Raw genomic sequence first — 16,146 nt, 5'->3', positions numbered from 1 at the left:
CTCTCTCTCTCTCTCTCTCTCTCTCTCTCTCTCTCTCTCTCTCTCTCACACACACACACACACACACACACACACATACACTCACACATATCCTTTCTTTAAATGTCTATGTAGCTGTAAGATTCAAGAGAAAAACTACTAACCTGGACCCTGGAAGGTCTGGACTCTAAACCAAGCTCCACCCATTGCATGCCCCTGCTGGTTTGGTGAACCTCAGAAGAAGGAGAAAATAGTTTTGCCTTAGTTCATAGCCAAAAACCAATTCCATTCTTTTCTGACAGCCACACAGTGGGCATTCGAGTCAACAAACATTTATTAAGTGCCTGCAATTTCCAAGGCTTCCTTGGTCAATAAAAATGAAAAATGACCCTGTCCCTGCCTTCAGGGAGTTTATAGTTTACTATGAAAGTAATAAGACAGACATAGATAAGTTTAATATATGATAGGGAGTGATGGAGGTAAGGGAAAGATCCATATAAAAAGATGCAGGGAACTTGAGGAGGAAGGACTATTTTTAGATTGTCACAGAATCAGAGTGGGAAGGGACTTCTGTGTGTTATATCCAATCCATACCAAAAAAAGAATCCCGACTACAGCCCACCCAATAAGTGGTCATCCAAGCTCTGCTTGAAGACCTCCAGTGAAGGGGAAGCTACCACCTCTCCTGACAGCCTGCTCCATGATTGGACAACTACAGCTTTTGTTCTGATATTAAACCTAATTTGGCCTCCCTATACTTCTGACACGTTATTCCACTTTTTGCCCATGGGGGCCAAATAAAGCAAATGAAAGTACTCTTAAACATGCTACCTTTTCAAGGACTTGAAGACAGCCATCTTGTGATACAGTGGAAAGAATGTTTAGCTATTGGAGTCTGACAGCTTGGGTTCAAATCCTGCCTCTGATATTTACTGTTTGATCTTAAGGAAATAATTTAACCTATAAGGGTCTCAATTTTCTTGCCTATAACATGAGAGGTTAAACTAGATGACCTCTAAAGGCCTTTCCAGCTTGGGATCTAGGATTCTATATATTCCATGAGTGTTATCTTCTCCAGGCTAAATATCATCATCATCATCATCATCACCATCAGGCATTTGTTAAAAGTCTACTATGTTCCAGGCACTATACTAGGCATTGGGAATGCAAAGAAAGGCACAAACAGTCCTTGCCCTCAAGAAGCTTACAATCTAATAAGGGAGATGACATGTAAACAATGATGTACATAAAAGATACATACAATATAATTAGAGATAATATCGGAAGAAAGTCACTAACAAGGACTAGGGTTGGGCCAAAGGAGGGACCACAGACAAGAACAGGCTCTTGAAAGTGGTAGAATTTAAGCTGAGTCTTGAAGAAAGTCAAGAAATCTAGGAGGTACGCAAGGAGAGCATTCTAGGCAATGAGGGACAGCCAGTGAAATGACTCAAAGTCAGGAAAAGTAGCATGTCATATTCAAGAAACAGCAAGAAGGTTAATGTCGCTGAATAGTGTGTAGAGGAAAGTGATGTCTAAGAAGACTAAGAATGCAGGAAGGTTTCAGGTGATGAAGAATTTTAAAAGGTAAACAGAAGATTTTATGTTGATCCTGGAGGTATTAGGGAGACATTGAAGTTTCTTGAGTAGGGAAGTAACATGGTCAGAATTGTGTTTTAAGAAAGATCACTTTGATAGCTGAGTAGCCGAAGAGCTAAACTGAGGAGAGACTTGAGACAGTGAAACCAATGAGAAGGCCATTGCAAGAACCCAGGTGTGAGATGATAAGGGCATGTACCAGGGTAATAGTAATATGAATGGAGAGAAGGGTTTGCATATAAGAGATGAGAAGATAGAAATGACACTCACCTGTATTGAATGAGAAATGTTTTCTTCCTGTCATGGTTAAGTATATGCCTTAGTGAAGGCTGGAGGTGGGACAGAGCTAGACGACTGTGGATTATGAAATCAATGAAATAGGTACCATATGCTTGTCAAGTGGAACCAAGTTCTTTACTGTGGGCAAGGCTGTACCTGGCCAGAAGCCCCAGATGAGGCTGTGGTTAGCTTTATCTAGTGTGAAGGGGAGCTGGTCAGCTCTGCCTCAGGAGGCCAGCATGCAAGGTGGACAGGGCTTAGACCACTGTATCCAGAGGCCTGGTCCTCTTGATCCAACCCCACTTTGGAAAGACTGACCAGTTTAGCTGCTTCAGCTTTCAAAGTATCTCTAGGTTCCTAGAAAATACTGCAGCCTTGGGGGAGGAGCTTATGTGAGCTTTCTACATCCCAGAGGCCCACGTCCTAGGAGGGCTTGTCCTGTTCAGAGTGAGAGTCAAATTTCTCTGGCCCATCACTTAGATTGTGAGCCTGGGTGATTTGGAGGATGGTGGTATCCTCAATAGTAATAGATAAGTTTGAAAAAGAGGAAGAATTGGGGGAGGAGATGATGAGTTCAGTTTTGGAAATGTAGAGTTTAAGACGGCTACAGGATATCCAGTTTGAGGTTGGAGATATATCCACTAGGCATTTGGTGACCTATGACAGGAGAGGGAGAGAGAGAGAGAGAGAGAGAGAGAGAGAGAGAGAGAGAGAGAGAGAAGGGTTTAGATAGATGGATGGATAGATAGATAACAGAAAGATAGAAGAATCATCTGAATAGAGAGGATAATTGAACCCATGAGAGTTAATGAGATGACCAAGAAAGAGAATAATACATAGAGAAGAACATTCCTACTTAAATGGCATGGACTTGAGACCATTCACCATCCCATTTACCCTCCTCTGGATGCCCTGCAACTTATCAATATAATTTCTAACGGCTAGAACTGAGAACAACTCCAGATGTGGTCTGACTAAGACAGAATACAAGGAACTATCACATCCTTATTTCTCAAAACTGCGTTTTGATGAAGCACAACATTGCATTAATTTTTATTTTTTTGATTACCATATCATGCTGTTGATTCCTATTAAGCTTTCAGTCTATTAAAACCCTCATATATTTTTTAGACAAAATTGTATTGACCCATGCTTCTCCCATCTTATACTTATGAAGTCGACTTCCTGAACCTGAGTGTAAGATTTTTACATTTATCCCTATTAAATTTCACATTATGAGAATCAGCCCAATTTTCTAGCCTGTCAAGATCTTTTCTGATACGCTCTCTGCCATCCAGAATGCTGGCTACCCCTGCTAGCTTTGTGTCATCTGCAAAGTTGATGAGTATGTCATTCCTGCCTTTATCCAAATCGTTGATGAGAATGTCAAGCAGCACAGATCTCCAAGGTTTTAGGAGGCCCCTCTTGGACGTTGAGTCCCTTACACAGAAATCTGCTCTCTAGGAGCTTACCCACTGAGAATGGCACACAGGTGTGAGGCATATGTACAAAAACCCAGAAGGAAAACAAGAAATAAAAAAGGAAGGTGCTAGCCTTTTTGCAAGTTTGGTACCAATGCAGAGAGACATGGGGATATTGGTGGATTTAAAGTATCAGGGCTTCTCATCCTTATTCTGCTGTATCTTTGGCTACAAAATCCAATTCAGGAGAAATACACACACACACACACACACACATGCAAAGAGGTACTGGGATACACAGACGCATTCACCTATTTGTGAATGTATGAAACAGCTGCAAGCCTGCTAGAAATGACATTTAATTTCCCAAGGTTTCTCTTTGCCTCCAAACCACTGGGTTGAGACAAAAAAAAATGATGGGCCAGAAAAATTTGACCATCCCTCTGGACAGGACAAGGCCCGCTAGGATCCTCAGGCCTCTGAGAAGAAGAGTGCTCACATAAGCTCCTCCCCCAAGGCTGCAGTATTTTCTAGGAACCTAGAGATACTTTGAAAGCTGAAGCAGCTAAACTGGTCAGTCTTTCCAAAGTGGGGTTGGATCAAGAGGACCAGGCCTCTGGATACAGTGGTCTAAGCCCTGTCCACCTTGCATGCTGGCCTCCTGAGGCAGAGCTGACCAGCTCCCCTTCACACTAGATAAAGCTAACCACAGCCTCATCTGGGGCTTCTGGCCAGGTGCAGCCTTGCCACCTGCCCACAGTAAAGAACTTGGTTCCACTTGACAAGCATATGGTACCTATTTCATTGATTTCATAATCCACAGTCGTCTAGCTCTGTCCCACCTCCAGCCTTCACTAAGGCATATACTTAACTATGACAGGAGGAAAAAAAAATCTCTCATTCAATAGAGGTCATTAAAAAATTTACCTAACTCTCCATACTTTTTGGCTCATTACCCAGTGACCTGCCCAAGATGGCATAACTCAAAAATACCAGAGTTGAATCTTCAGCCCAGGTCTCCTGAACTCTTTTCATGAACCTCTCTGCCACTCAGAGTCTGTACTTAAAATTTAGCTCTTGATTACATCCTGTGCTCCATTGTTCATTATTGTTTCACTGTGTGTTAGCCTTAGAAATGAAGTTACAGTGTGATAATACTTCTTAATCACTTGAAGTCATTTGTTTCCAAAGCACTTTTCTATCCTTTGTCTCATTTTATCTTCATAAAAACCCTGCAAAAGAGGCAGGGCATAGATTATTATCTCCATTTTATAGATGATGAAACTCAATTTCCAAGGAAGGTCTCCTGACTATCTAGTGCTTTTTCAGCTGCATCAAACTGACTTTTAAAAATACAAATATAGCATGGTATTATGCTCATCGCAGCTACTAGAGAAATGGGGAGGTTTAGTCCAGCAAAAAGAAGACTTGGAGAGGGAATAGGACATGATAGGCCTTTGATGGAAGCAGTCATAGATTTGCCCTCCTTGGCTCAAGAAGGGGGAACAAAGAGCAATGAATGGAAACTGGAAAGGGGCAGATTTAGGCTTGATGTCAGGTAAAATGTCCTGACCATGAGAGCTATTCAAAAATGCAACAGGCTCCCCCAGAAGGTAATGGAGACATCTTCAGATGAAGGTTAGGTGACCACTCACCAGTTATATTATTAAGGAGATTCTTGTTCATGTTTGGGTTGAATTGAATGACCTCTAACTTCCCTTCTGACTCTGTGATTCTGTGATGCTTAGGTTAGCCCTCTGGAAATTTACAATCTAAGAGGGTATATATAGTCCAGTGGGCTATAGTCCAATGACCCCTGGGGGCACCATCCCCTGGTGGCTACAACCCTTATACACCAGGCTCTGGTATTGAACAGAACTCCATCGACTGAGTAAGCACAGACATCCAGGTGAAGGTTTGAGATATCTACTTGGACTGCCAGGTGGTCGGATGGACAGGCATCATCCAACGTGTCACGGCAGGTATGTGCCCTGTGTAGTTGAAAGATAATGAGAAGGCAATTGGCATCTCTAGTGAACACCTTGAGCCCATCACTCCTACCAAGAGCAACAAAGTGAAGGTGATCTTAGGGAAGGACCAGGAAGTCACAAGAGACCTGCTGAGCATCAGTGGGGAGGGTGGCATCATGCAGATGGACCAGGACAAGCAGCTCAAGCTCCTCAGTCTCTGGTTTCTAGGGAAGTGCTTAGAAAACTAGAGAGGAACTGGATAGGGCCTTCTCATGCCTCCTTGCACCACCCCCACCCTCACCCTCACAGTGCTTCCCAGCCGGGTTCAAAGCAGGAGCATGGGAGACCTTGGCTGCTTTATTTTCATTTGTTCCTTTTGATAGCCCACTGATAGACATGATAGAACCAAAATAGGTGTACATGATATCTATATAGAGAACAAAGAAATAGAAATCATCAACTGAGAAACAAATGAGGAATCTGTATCAGATGTATGCCAAATGTAAATACATGATGTGGTGGTGATGGGTGGAGAGGGAAGAATGTGGAGGAAAAAGCTGGAATAAACCATAGAGATGGACCATTACTGGACATTGATTTATCTATCCCATGCCATTCCACTGAACAAACACTCATTAAGTACTTAGTGTTTTCAGTTTACCTGCTAAGTAACAGGAATGAAACCAAGTTTAGATATGCTATGTCCCCTGTCCTCAAAAAGTTTATATTACTTCAGCATTTGTTGACCACCTGCTTTGTGCCCACCCACCCCACATGGCAGTAACATTTGCAAAATGATCTTTTTTTATTTTTTTTTACCTTTTTATGTGTTAATAACAATAATAATTGATCAACCTGTAGAATGCAGTCTTCAAAGTACACAACTGCTCTAGGAAAAGCAAGCTATGCTTCTCCTCCTCCTCTGAGTGGTTATTTCAGGAACTAGTCTGGAATAATTTGTATGACCTGGCCCAGCTGCCCTGGAGGAAGACAGGAGGCAGAAAGAGAGCTAGAGTTTCCCTCAGAATCTCAAGATTCAGTTGGAGGGGAAGGCACACCGCCTAACCAGTAGGGAAAGGAGAAGCTAAATGGCAGATTTACAACAAGCTGAGGAGAAAAAGAGAAACCCATTGAAATAATAACAAGAAAAAAGGTATATTTTCAACTACCTAGGGCTACACTTTTGTATAGAGTGACCCAGGTGTAAAACGACAGAAGGTTTGACTAGACTGGAGGCAATCACTGTCCTTGGGACATAAAAGAGCTATAAGTAACACTGTCAACTGACGCTCTAGAATAATCTCTTCATGGATGAACTGCTCAAGAACTACACCCTGGAGGTAACTAGCACTAATTGCTGTGAGTAGGAAGCAGCTACCAGAGGAGAGCAATTTGATACAGAGTACCAAAGAGGAGCAGCCAGAGAAAGAGTAATGTAATGGCCAAGTACCAATGAGGAGGGGCAAACTCTGAGTCATTTTTCCTCACTGGTGCCACACCTAGGGTAGTAATATAAGTCATAAGGACTACTCAGGTTATTGGGGTGGGGGAGAGAAATAAGAGGGAAGGATCACTTGATTTTCTTATGCTTTGATATGTCCTTTCTATGCAAATAAAACTGCTCTATATTTTGAAGCTTTGTGTGCCTCAGTGCTTATAAAGGGTGCTGATGGCCACCATTGGGTGAGTAGCAGATATTGAAATTGCCATCTTCCATCTTTGTGGGAACAATGAGTTGTAAATGTGAGAAATTCTTCACAGGATTATTTCAGTTGACCCCATTGGGTCTCTCTACACTCAAGTGGTTCCCTGTTTGAATCTTTCCTCTGCACACCTGCCAAAGGGATTCCTAAAGCTCAAGTCTGAATATAATACTACTCAATAAGCTCCCCTAGCTTCCTATTACCTCTCTGAGCCCTTCGTGTCAGGAGGGATCTTTTGACACAAGAGTCATACATAAGGATCCTTCTTCTCCACCCACCCCTAGATGCATCCAATTGTAAGCTCCTTGAGAGAGGAGTTATATATTATTTCACAATTTTTATCCCCATATCTGAGGATGGAGCCTTGCCAATGGTACCCGCTTGATAGATATTTGTTGATTTGAAATGGATGATCCTATGAAGGGCACAGGGTGTCTCCACTTAACATTGTAAATCTGAGCTCAGAATAGGCCAGTGACTTACATAAGTCACATAATAAATAAATGGTAGGAATTGGGACTAATATGCGATTGTTCTGACAATCTGTCTACGGCCCAGTGTACTATTTTGTAATATTCCCTAGTTGTTTTACATGCTAGTCTTATCTCTCTAACTAGACTCCAGACATCTCAGGCACACAGTGAGTGTTCAAAGACATATGTTGATTGAATAATTAATGGATCCTACACCTGAACCGAGTGGCTGGCTCTGAGAGAGGTCATGGCAGTTAAAATATTGGGTTAAGAATAAATTCCTGGAAAGGCCCTCTATTGAGCACCTGTTAATTCAATATTCACTTATTCAACAAACAGTTATCAAGTACCTACTATATTCCAAGTACTGTCCCAGAGGATAAAAGCTTGGATGATGTCCTAGTGATAAGCACTAATTCTATTGTGTAAAATACTAGGCTAACCTAAACTGGTGGTATGGAAGGACTTATAAACCACAATCTAATGAGACAGAGGCAATCTAGTGTATGGAAGAAACCCTAGACCTAGAATCAGAAAGAACTGTGCTCAATCCCATTTTTATCTATGTGACCCTGGGCAAGTCTTATAAACTCTCTATGTCACAGTTTCTTCATCTGAAAAATGAGGATAATAATAAGGTGTCACTACAATAACCATCTCCCAGGCTACTGTGAGGAAAAAGCTTTGTAGATCATAATATGGTATAGTAAATTTACTATCTCATCACTAGGAGTACTCCTTACAACAGTACAAATTCCAACCCAACCATGCTGTTTCAACCTGTTGGACTTTTTTCCCATGTCTTTTTTTTTGGTGAGGAAATTGGGGTTAAGTGACTTGCCCAGAGTCACACAGCTAGTGAGTTTTATGTGTCTGAGGCCAGATTTGAACTCAGGTCCTCCTGACTCCAGGGTTGGTGCTCCACCCACTGTGCCACCTGGCTGTCCCATGTCTAGAGAAGTTAAATGATTTGTCCAGGTTCACATAGGTAGCACATAGAAAAACCAGGATCTCAGGTCTTCTTACAACTCCTCTTGGGAGAGAGTGGATGCCACAGATGCTGGAAACCTTGCTCCAGGTCTTTTATTGTTTCATGAGTACCAGCTCAGCCCTGGAGCTCTCCTCTGTTATTTCTCTTTCTCAACGAATGACCCACCCACATCTTTCTCCAACCATACATCTCTCCAAAGGTATTTTCACACTTTGGTATGTGCACAGATGATTGCTGCTAATATGCAGCAGCAGCCTATTCATGCACATCATAAATCCTCCATTGCCCTTTGGGTGACCCACAGTTTTGAATCTTCAGAGATTGATATATTCCATGATTTATGACCACAAAGTATCTCCAGAAGGGTATTGGTATTGAAGAGACCCTTCTTTTTGGTCTGTTTCAAGGGGAAGCTTAACATCACTGAAAGGGCTGCATTGTTTTCCAATTGCAAACAAGCAATTCTTTCTTCTATTCCAATCAAGCCTTTAGGTGCTGTGGAAAGCTCAGTTATTCTTATCATGTTTGGCTACATGTCTCATATGAAAAGCATCATCATGAGAATTAATCTGCTGTTTCTATAATAGAGACAGTGTGATATAGTGGATAGAGCACTAGATTTGGAGTCGGGCAAGGCCTATGTTCAAATCCTGCACCTGCCACTTAACAAGCATTTTGGCCATGGATGAATCACTTAACCTAGCTGAGCTTTAGTTCTTTCATTCTCATCTTACATAAATGGGGCACATTAATATCTATGATAAAGGTAACCATGGTATAGTGGAAAGGGGGCTGACTTCAGGGTTAGGAAGTCCTGGGTTCAAGTCCTGTACTGGCTGGGTGACTAGGCACATACTCCTAAAGTAAAAATTGCAGAACCTATGCTCATCTGCTTTGGTAGAGAGAGTTTACCAATGAAATAAAAGGTCCAGGCCAAAAGTATATTTCACACACACACACACACACACACACACACACGTATGCATACACTGCTTACTTCAGAAGGCTATTGAAGGGGCTTAAATAGATAGTAGATAATGCATGTAATTTGCAAACCTTGAAGTTCTATACACACACGATAGCTATTAATTATTGTTCCAAGGGAATTCGGAACCAGAACCATAAGATGTTGGTCTTTTCATGTTAGTGTAGACTGAAGACTGGATTTGCATCCACTTGGCAGGTCATCATCACCCTTCAACAGTTTGGCTTTAACTCCCTCAGTTATGGCCAAACCCAGCCTCATGAAGAGGCAAAAAGAGGTGGCTGTCTGCACAATGGAATTTCAGAAGCTGGGAAAAGGCCCACTGTTTAAGATGACCCTCATCTTGAACCCTGAAGCTCCAGCTAGAGCTCCACCTTTCTCTCTCCTCTGCCACAACCCTCTTCCCCCAGTCTAAGCCACCTATCTAGGCTAGACAACAAAAGCCCAAGTATTGTCTCTAGAAGGCCCCTCCAAAAATATGGGGACAAGGAGTGACCGTCTTCCATTAAAACAGAAATATCAAAGGAGAATTTGGATTGAAAGGGAGGAGAGGGAAAAGTTAGAAGTAGGGGAGGCGTCTCCCTTGGTTAACCCTTAAGAAGGGTCTCTGGTCAGTAGAACAACTTGGGGCATCGGAGGCAGGACTACAAATGGAACTTATCCACTTCACACCTTGGTGTTGAATTGACAGACCCTGTAAAATCATTGAACCCAGAACCCAAGCAACTTTGCATTTGGATTTGACTCCTTTGAAGACAATTGGATGGAACCAGCATAGTAAACAAGCACCTTACTGATGTAATCCAATATAGAGGATAAATTTCCAAACTCGAACTCAGTAAATCTGGGGTTCAAATTCTGCGTCTGATATTTCCTAGCTATGTGATCTTCGGCAGATCACTCCCTCTCTGAGCCTCGGTTTCTTCATTTGTAAAATGGGAATAATCATGTCCATAGTATCTACTGCATAGGGTTGTTGGGATATTCAAATGAGACATTATCCATAAAGCATTTTGTAAACCTTAAAGTACTATGTAAATATCATTCATTATTATAAAATACAATCTCCATTACCTCCACACTGGTTCTTGGGGCTAGAGAAGATTGGGCATGGTCACAGACTAGTCCTTTGATCTCATTGTGTAGTGTGAACACACTACTCAGAATACAGGACCCTGTAACCATCAGGGAGCGGTGCCAGCCTTAGCAATTGCATCTCCACAATAATATGGTGCTGTGGAAAAGAATCATATTTGGAATCAGGTTCTGAGTTAGACAACCTCCGTCCTTAACACCCGTGTGACTTTGTTGTTGCTGCTGTTGTTGTTCAGTTGTGTTTGACTCTTCATGACCCCATTTGGGGTTTTCTTAGCAGAGATACTGGAGTAGTTCGCCATTGCCTTCTCCAGTTCATTTGACAGATGAGGAAACTGAGGCAAACGGGGTTCAGTGACTTGTCCGGGGTCACATAGCTAGGAAGTGTCTCAGGCTGGATTTGAACTCAGTCTTCCTAACTCCAGGCCCAGCACTCTATCCACTGTACCACCTAGCTGCTGTGTGACCTTGAGCAAGTGACTTAACTTCTCCGATCTGAAGTTTCCTCATCTGTAAAATTAGGAGATTGGACTAGATGATTTCTAGATTTCACCACTAAATCGCAGGATCTTAGGGATAGCTCTTGTGATCATCCTCTTATCTCTATTCTGGATGACCACTTGTCATGTGCCCTTGTCCTAATCATCTTCCATCATCAGCAATGGATGAGAGTTGCAAAAAGACAGACATAAGCACTGTCTGGAAAACCTTCCTCCCAATGAAATCTGTGCAAGGGTGGAATGAGCTGGCTGGGGAGGTAGCAGGGCTCCTCCTTCCCACTACACCGTCAGTGTAAGTTTTCAAGCAGAGACTGGATGACCACTTGGCACGGATGGGATTTCTGGTATTCCTTCCAGGTATGCATTGAAGCAGATGACCCCTGAGGTCTCCTCCGGCTTCCAAAAGTTCCTTGCAATTCAGCAATTGTGACTTTCCAGAAGGAATCTGTTTTAAGTCCCCTTGAAATGTGGACAGCAAGAAGGAAAATCAATAGTCTTTTAAAGCTGTCACCTTGCAGATTGATTTAATTCTTCCTGGCCCCCCCTCCCCTTATGCGTCTCTAGGCCTTTCAGCTCACAGGGTATTCTCTGTGTCCTTTTCTGAATATTATTCTCTCCAAACTATGTGACAACCTCCTTCCATTCTAAATCGGTGATAGTATGTAGTGTGACCAAGGAAAAGACTGCAAGACTTAAAGTCATGGGATGTGAATAATCTGACCTACAACTAGCTATGTGACCAGGGGTAAGCCCACTTCTTAGAGACTCAGCTTCCTCATCTGTGAAATGGAGATGAAATAGTATTATCAACAGAAAGAGGGCCAGCTTTGGAGTCAGAAGGACCTGGGGTCAAGCCCTGCATCTGTAGTCATGTGACCTAGGGCAAGTTGTAGTCCCTCAGTATTCTACACAACTCCACATCTAACACTCTGACCAATTCAGTTTCATAAGCATTTATTCAACACCTATTATGTGCCAGGCACTGTGCTAACCTCTAGAGATACAAAGACAAAAATGAGACAGATCTTGTCTTCAAGGAGCTTACATTCTACTGGGAGGAAATGACATATATACAGATGAGTCAGCATGTGAAATATGCGGCTCAAAATAAATACATGACAATTTTGGGGGAGGTACTAGCAAATAGGGAAATCAGGAAAGCCTTCTTATAGCATCCTTAGAAACACTTGAGACTTGAAGCAGGGGAGGGCATCCAAGAGATGGAGGTAAAGAGGGAGAGGGGTCTAAGCATGGAAGACAACCTGGGCAAAAGCCTGGAGGCAGGAGATGGGATATACTGTATAAAGGATGGTGAGTAGAACAATCTATCTGAAGCACAGAGTGTTTGATGGGCAGGGCAGAGTCAGATTGTGAAGTTATAGACAAACAGTCAGTATGTATCAGTAAAAGGAATTTCTATATCAGGAGTTCCTCACAATGACAAAACTACAAATAGGAGAAAGAGAGCGAGAGAGAGAGAGAGAGGGAGGGAGGGAGGGAGGAAGGAAGAGAGAGAGAGAGAGAGAGAGAGAGAGAGAGAGAGAGAGAGAGAGAAAGAAAGAAGGAAGGAAGGAAGGAAGGAAGGAAGGAAAGAAAGAAAGAGATGAAAAGAAAAATTTCCTCATCTACCTAACAACAGCTGGTGTTTCTATAACACTTTAAGGTTTGCAAACTCTTTGACAAATAATATGTCATGTTAACCTCATAATAACCCTTAGGATTTGAGTGTCATTATTGCATCTTACAGATGAGGAAACTGAGGCAGACAGAAGCAAAATGATTTGTTCCAGGTCACATAGCCATGAAGCTAGATTTGAATTCAGTTCTTCCTCAGCCCAAATCTAGACCTCTATCTACTGTACAACGTAGCCACCTCATAGGGTTTTGAGGAAGATTAAAAAATATATTTCTTCAGGACTAAAAGAACACATAGAATACCAGAGTTGGAAGGGACCTCACAGGTCTTTTAGTGTAAAATGTGCCTGAGCAGGAAACCCCTTTACAACATCCCAAACCAATGAGCACCTTAGATCCTGAGCTTGAGAAGAAAGGACCACTACAGGAGACCTGCTCAATAGGAACGTGATGGGGAACTGACCAATAAACCCTGTCCTAAGGAGCATGTGTAGAATGAACGGTGAGTCATTCTGTAACCGGTTCTGGTCTGTTAACCGTGTGGTAAAGAGAAGCCTCTATGATCAGCTATGGAACCAGAATGGGGGTTCGTTCCAAAGGCACTAGCCACTTAGGTAGAATCTTAGACCTGGATCTTTCCAGTCTGGCTGACTTTGGAGAAGGACAACCTGCCTTGGCTCTCTGCATGGGGGAAGGAACTTAGGCCCTCTCTCACCCAGATCCAGTGTGAAGCCCAGAGTACATGGCCCCAGTGTTGCTCCTGCCTCTCTTTTATCTATTCTTTTCTACATTTAGATGAAGGAAATTGGAGATAGCTATAACTTTGTGAGCTTCAAAAGGTCAGGAGAGGAAAACTAGTCACTACAAGACAGGTGGCTACAGCCTATGCTAATATTTTCTGGAAGCCATTCAGTGAGAAAAGAAGTCCCAAGCAACCAACTAGCCCAGTCCAGCAATGGCAGAAATAAGGACTCATTCATTGGTCATTCCACATTAGAAAGTGAACTTGGTGGGGCAAATGCTATGTAAACACTGCCTTAAATCTGAGCCCACTCTCCTCAGGTGGGGGCCATTTCCAATCAACCTGACCTATATCTTGCCACTGGACCCAGGTAGCTCTAGAGGAGAAAGGGAGGCTGGTACTTTGCACAGCCCTCCTCACTTAAATCTAACTCGCTTGCAAGTCATGGCATCATCTTCCTGATCTCATGGTCCTCTTTAAGAATGAAGGGCAAGGGACAGCTAGGTGGCATGGTGGATAGAGCACTGGCCCTAGAGTCAGGAAGCCCTGAGTTCAAATTCAGCCTCAAACCCATAACACTCACTAACTATGTGACTCTGGGCAAGTCACTTAACCCCAATCACTTCACATAAAAAAAAAGAATGAAGGACAAACAGCAAGAAAATTTTTGTCATTTTCTTCTTCCTATATTTTTGCAGCTAGGTGGCACAGTGAATAAAGTGTGGGCCTGGAATCAGGAAGATTCATCCACCTGAGTTCAAATCCAACCTCAGACACTTCCAAGTTGTGTGACTGTGGGCAAGTCACTTAACCCTGTTTGCCTCAGTCTCCTCATCTGTAAAACGAGCTGGAGAAGGAAATAGCAAACCACTACAGTATCTCTGCCAAGAAAGCCCCAAAGGGGGTCATGAAGAGTCAGTCACAATTGGTATCTTTGAAGTAAATATCACTTGGTAGAAGCTGATTGATAATAATCAATTAAATGGAACTGGGGCACTAATCACTGGTGGATAGAAGTGGAGGAAACACACAGGAATGGAGACTCTAGCTGATAGCATTAGAGAAAACCACTCCACTACCCCTCAAGGTGGAATCTCTCCATCGATGTGGCCAGCCTCACTCTGGGACAACTAGACCAGGGGTCTTGCAATAGAATACATATGTGAGGGCACTCTGCAGGAGTTCCAGGGAGCTGGGGCACCCAGAATCCGTGACAGGGAAGTGGAGGTAAGCACAGATGTGAGAGATCACACAGGATCAGAGGTGAGAAAACAAAGAGACAGACTTCACAGTTTTGCCTATGGCTAGCTCTGTTACTCTCTCCCTTTGAAGATCAAAATATCAGTTCTAGTCTATATTGCCCACATTGTACAATAGCTGTCACATAGAAAAAATATTTACCATCAGAAAGAAGAGTCTGTTCAACTATCACTATCGACCTAGGACCATAGGATTGAGATCCAGAAGGCACCCTGGCAACCATGTATTCCAACCCTTCATTTTCCAGATGAGAAAATTGAGGCCCAAAGACTTAAGTGACTCCCTTTTGCTGCCAAATGTAAAAGCTGTCTGATCATTGCCAGCATTTCCTATCACTCCCTAACCCCTCTCAATCTGGCTTTCTATCCGCTCACTCAACAGAAACTGCTTTTTCCCAAGTTACCAGTGATCTTTTAATTGACAAATATAATCATGTCATCTCAGCCCTCAATCTTGAATTCTATACAACAAATGACTATGTGAACCACCATCTCCCCCTGGATACTCTTTGCTCTTTGTTCTCTCTTGGTCCTCCTCTCACCTGTCTGACCTCTCCTCGATCTCTTTGGCTAGACTTTTATCTATATTGCACCCTCTCAGCCATGGGTGTACCTCAAGGCTCTATCCTGCGCCTTCTTCTCTTTCCACACATTCTCTTAGTGACCTCATCAGCTCTTGTGGCTTTATCTGTTATCTCTATGCAGATAGTGACCAGCTTTAGTCTCTCTCCTTCACCCCAGTGCCATATTGCCAACTGCCTGGTAGATACTTCAAATTGTATATCCTGTAGGTTCAAATTCAGTATGTCCAGAACAGAACTCATCTCTATCCACCACCTCCAACACCTTCCTGAACTTCCCTATGTCTGTCAAGGACACCACCATCCTTCCCCTCACCCCAATTCACAACCTCAGAATCATCTTCAACTCTTCACTCTACCTCGTCCCACATATCCAATCAGTTGCCAATTCTTATTAACTCCACCTCTTCTTCATTTTTCACATGCCTCACCTTTTCTCTATTCATGTAGCCAAAACTCTACTTCTTATCACCTCTATAACAACAACAATACTTTTCTTTTAAGCACTTTTAAGGTTTGCAAAGTGCTTCACAAATATTATCTCATTTTATTTCCACAATAACCCTAGGAAGGAAGGAAGGAAGTATTATTATTATCCCCATTTTACTGATGAGAAAACTGAGGCAGAGGTTAAGTGACTCACCTAGGGTCACACAGTTAGTAAGCAAAGTGTCTGAAGCGAAATGTGAACTCAGGTCTTCCTGACTCCAGGTCCAAAGCTCTAGCTATGAGCTACTTCCCTGGACTATTCATTACCCCACACTGCCTTTCCTGGCACATAGTATGGATGCTTATTGGTTGATTGCTTATGCTGTAGAGAAGCTGTTTTGGGTACTTGAAAGAGCACTACAGTTGGGATCAGGAAACACATGAGAATCAAATCCCATTTCTAACCCTTTCTAGTTAGGTGACCATGGACAAGTTCCATGAAGCT

Source organism: Vombatus ursinus, unplaced genomic scaffold (assembly GCF_900497805.2).
Source record: "Vombatus ursinus unplaced genomic scaffold, bare-nosed wombat genome assembly UNPS02014775.1, whole genome shotgun sequence".
Classification (NCBI taxonomy): domain Eukaryota; kingdom Metazoa; phylum Chordata; class Mammalia; order Diprotodontia; family Vombatidae; genus Vombatus; species Vombatus ursinus.
This window is presented reverse-complemented; position numbering follows the sequence as displayed.